A 4,422-nucleotide genomic window follows, 5' to 3' on the forward strand; every position below is an offset into this window, starting at 1 on the left:
GGATGCAAGGGAGCTGGTTTGCCAAATTAACTAAATGTGAATTGAACAGTTTCCCAGTCTCATCCTGGTCCTTTTAACTAAAAGAGAAGGGTCTGGGTTTAGCCCATTAATAAACAGAGTTAAGTGCTGCCTGGTGGGTTCAATATCTCAAAGGAAGAACAGAACTTTCTGGTTTTTGGTTTTTGTTTTAAGATTCTATTATTTATTTATTTATTTATTTATTTATTTATTTATTTATTTATTTATTTATTTAAACTGTGTGCGAGCAGCGGGAGGAGCCGAGGGAGAGGGAGAGAGAATCCCAAACAGACTGCTCTGAGGGTGCGGGACTCAATCCCACCACCCTGAGATCATGACCTGAGTCCAAATCAAGAGTTGGACACTTAACCGACTGAGCCACTCAGGCACCCCAAGACCAGAACTTTGTTAAAAGACAATTTGGAGGGCGCCTGGGTGGCTCAGTTGGTTAAATGACTGCCTTCAGCTCGGATCATGATCCCAGGGTGCTGGGATCGAGTCCCGCATCGGTCTCCCCGCTCAGCGGGGAGTCTGCTTCTCCCTCTGACCCTCCCCCCCGCTCCAGCTTTTTCGCTCTGTCTCAGATAAATAAATAAAATCTTAAAAAAAAAAAGGTCACAATGCAGAGGTTGTTTTACACGTTCTCAATGTGTAATATCTGATGGAGCAGTGGGGGTGTTTCTCTGAGTTGGGGTATAATGTACCCCATTCATCCCCAGAGTGCTCTAGGGGGTCAGATACAGGCTTTCCCCTCTCCGGGCCCCCTCCCTCTCGTGCATCCAGGATCCTCAGTAAAGCTCAAGGCAATGGAGGCTAGTCAGAAGAGAGGCCAGCAGGGACAAGGGGCCCCCGCCCTAAGAGGAAACCACCCTTTAAAGGATTTTACACGAGCTTGCTTCGGCCACACAGATACTAACATTGGACTGATACAGAGAAGATAAGCAGGGCCCCCGTGCAAGGAAGACATGCAAATTCGTGAAGCGTTCCATATTTTTTCGAAAAAAAAAAAAAAAAAAAAGGATTTTACACTCACCCTGGAAGGAGCCCTCTGCCCTTTTCCCTGTGAATAGACAAGCACCTGGAGTGTTAATCAGATTAAAACAGCTCCTGCCAACAAGCCCACAAAAACTCCTAGACTTAGAAACTCCAGTGGCCACCTTCTTCCGTCCCCTCCCTCTTCGGGAGCTCTGTATTATCACTCAATAAACTTCGTATTGCTGCACACCCCTCTGTCGGGTCGGCACCTCTTCATTCTTCGAAGCGGCGTGACCAAGAACCTGGGGCACTAAAGAAAAAAAAATCCAGCAACAAAAGTTGAGGTCACTGGGAACAGGGCCCACTTCTGCCCAGCCCTCCCTTCCAGCTTGGGCTGGCCCAGCTGTTCTCTGGCTGCTGAGGGGAAGTTGGTGCTGGGGTAGCCCATCTACAAAGTGGAAAATTACAGAGATTTTGGCTCTAGGGAGTCAGTGTTACCAAGTATCTTAAAACGGGTTCTGCCCTGAGAATGAGAGAGGCCTGATCCTCTGCTTCTGGGCTACATTCAAGGCTGGGGCAGCCACTGTACAGAGATTTTGAATGAAGACTTTCCCTCCACATCAAGTTGGCCTCCCCCAAAGAGGCCTGGACACAGAGCACAGCATAAAAGCCACAAGCATCAACTTCCTTGCCTCACAAACCCAACCATGTTACCTGATACTGGCCAGAAGGGCTGGGTCTGTAATGTTCTAGAGTCTGGTGCCCCTCAGTCCAGACCCCACCCTCCCTCCTTCCTCCACAGCAGAGGCTTCAAGCCACTTGAAAGAGAAAAAGTCTTGTTAAACTTTATTCCCTGAGACATGGGTCTACACCTTACATAACAATTTATGTGGCTCTAACCTGAGCGATCAAGGTTACATAAATCACGCACAGGACTGGAAGGAGCTATTTACTATACAATTATAGAATTCAGAGACACCAGTTACCTGACTATTATTCTGTGCAGAGGAGATCATTTCAAGTTAAAGAGTCTTTCTCCCAGAACAATGGAACCTATTCATTTACCTAAGGAGCCAGGCCTGCCCTCTGGGGCCAAGCCTCCATCCGAAACCAATGACCGCGCCTGTCAGTAATCTGGAAGGAAATTCAGGAGAAATACGAATCTTGTAAATCACAAGTCTGTGATTCACACACTGTCTGAAAGAAAAGTTCTGCGAAGAAATTCAAAGGCTCAAAGAACAAATGTGCTTAAAGATATGACAAAACAGAGAAGGACTAAAAGTGGGTTGGCACCTCAGGGAAGAAAGGCAAAAACCTCCGCTAAGATAATTAAAGTAGTTCAGCGCCAACGGTCGTGAAATAGAGTGCGCTCTTGAAGATACATTCTTCAATAAATGGTGTTGAGGTAACAAGCTAACAATCTGAGAAAGATCAAATTTGATACAAATTTACACCAAACACGTATATATGAATCAAAGATTTAAATATTTTGAAAATGAATCTATAGGGGCACCTGGTGGTTCAGTTGGTTAAGCCACTGCCTTCGGTTCAGGTCATGATCCTGGAGTCCTGGGATCGAGTCCCGCATCGGGCTCCCTGCTCGGCGGGGAGTCTGCTTCTCCCTCTGACCTTCTCCCCTCTCATGTGCTCTCTCTCTCTCTCTCTCATTCTCTCTCTCAAATAAATAAATAAAATCTTTTTTAAAAAATGAATCTATAAAAGTCCTAGAAATGAACATGGGTGATTTCTTTCTAATAATCTTGGCTTAGAGAAGACTTTCGTAAAAAGGCATAAACCCGGCCACCATCCAGAACAAGACTGTTAAAATGGATCCAGTCCGGGGCGCCGGGGTGGCTCAGTCGTTAAGCGGCTGCCTTCCGCTCAGGTCATGATCCCAGGGTCCTGGGATCGAGCCCCGCATCAGGCTCCCTGCTCTGCTGGGAGGCCTGCTTCTCCCTCTCCCACTCCCCGTGCTTGTGTTCCCTCTCTCGCTGTGTCTCTCTCTGTCAAATAAATAAATAAATAATCTTAAAAAAAAAAATGGATCCAGTAGTAATAAAAGTTTGCTGCACAGTGAAAAGGGGAAAGTTTTCTCTACCCTCACCGTCTTCCAGCTGGACTACGAATTAAATGTACATGAGGCAGATTGTCAGGAGAAAAGAAGTTTTATTATGTGCACACAGAGGCCCAATAACCAGAGATATGAAGAAGTGACCAAAGCAGGCAGTTTTTGTACGTTTTAGACAGAAAGACAATAAATCTGTGAGAAATTGACAGGATGAGAAAACTGAACTTTGGGAACTTCAATTAGTAAGGAATTCTAAACAGAATTTTGCTGGGTTAGTAAATTAGGAAAAAGTAATAAGGATTGTCTGCACAGTCTTCTCGGCTCTAAATTTCCCGTCTCTGTTGATAAGGATGTCTCTTGACCTACTGGTACAGGGAGGGTGCCTTTCACACGGGAGATTTATTTCCTGCTCTCTGGCAGAGGGGGGGACCCATGAGGGTCTAAATGTCCTTGCACAGTCTCTTAAGTAACTTTTATTTAAAATCATCAATATCCAAGGGCGCCTGGATGGCTCAGTTGGTTAGGCATCTGCCTTTGGGTCAGGTCATGATCCTAGAGTCCTGGGATGGAGCCCCACATCGGGCTCCCTGCTCAGTGGGGAGACTGCTTCTCCCTCTCTCACTGCCCCTCCCCCTCCCGTGTGCTGTCTCTCGCTTTATCTTTCTCTCAAATGAATAAATAAAATCTTTTAAATAAATAAATAATAATCAATATACCAAACTGGTACATTTTGAGGCAGTCTGCCCTTGGCCCAGCAAGGGCAAAAATCACATAAATAAAAATCAAAATGTAAATGACAAACCAGGAAAAAAATAATTGCAGGCTCTACACAGCAGATAAAAGGGGTTGTTCCTTTCATTTACAATGATAGCATATAAAGCAGGAAGTAAAATACTAGCAACCCAATTGAACATTTTTTTTAAGATTTTATTTATTTGAGAGAGAGAGAATGAGAGATAGAGAGCATGAGAGGGAAGAGGGTCAGAGGGAGAAGCAGACCCCCTGCTGAGCAGGGAGCCCAATGCGGGACTCGACTCCGGGATCATGACCTGAGCCGAAGGCAGTCGCTTAACCAACTGAGCCACCCAGGCGCCCCCAATTGAACATTTAACAAAAGATCCAGAAAGCCCTTCATCGGGGGGAAAAATGCAAATTGCTTATGAACTGGAGAAAAGATGCTCAACTTTGCTCATAATTAGGGAAATGCAAATTAAAGCAACAATAAGACATAATTTTTCACCTCACAGAGTACAAAAGATAAAAAAATGTATAGCGTTGACCAGGGTGTGGAAATAAGCACCTTTACAAATCTTGGGGAAAGTATTTTGTTTCGTTTGGGGTTTTAACGTTGTTGGTTTCTT

At 45.0% G+C, this 4,422-nt stretch overlaps 1 non-coding gene across 1 annotated transcript; it reads left to right on the top strand.

The window, feature by feature from the left end:
* Positions 1 to 908: 908 nt before the first annotated feature.
* On the top strand, positions 909 to 1,013 carry LOC114215897 (U6 spliceosomal RNA). The gene has a single exon (XR_003610653.2). It is a non-coding gene; the product is annotated as a U6 spliceosomal RNA (small nuclear RNA).
* Positions 1,014 to 4,422: the final 3,409 nt, after the last annotated feature.

This window comes from Eumetopias jubatus, unplaced genomic scaffold (genome assembly GCF_037043125.1).
Source record: "Eumetopias jubatus isolate StellerSeaLion01/CBP00866 unplaced genomic scaffold, mEumJub1_p1.0 scaffold_3, whole genome shotgun sequence".
Lineage (NCBI taxonomy): Eukaryota > Metazoa > Chordata > Mammalia > Carnivora > Otariidae > Eumetopias > Eumetopias jubatus.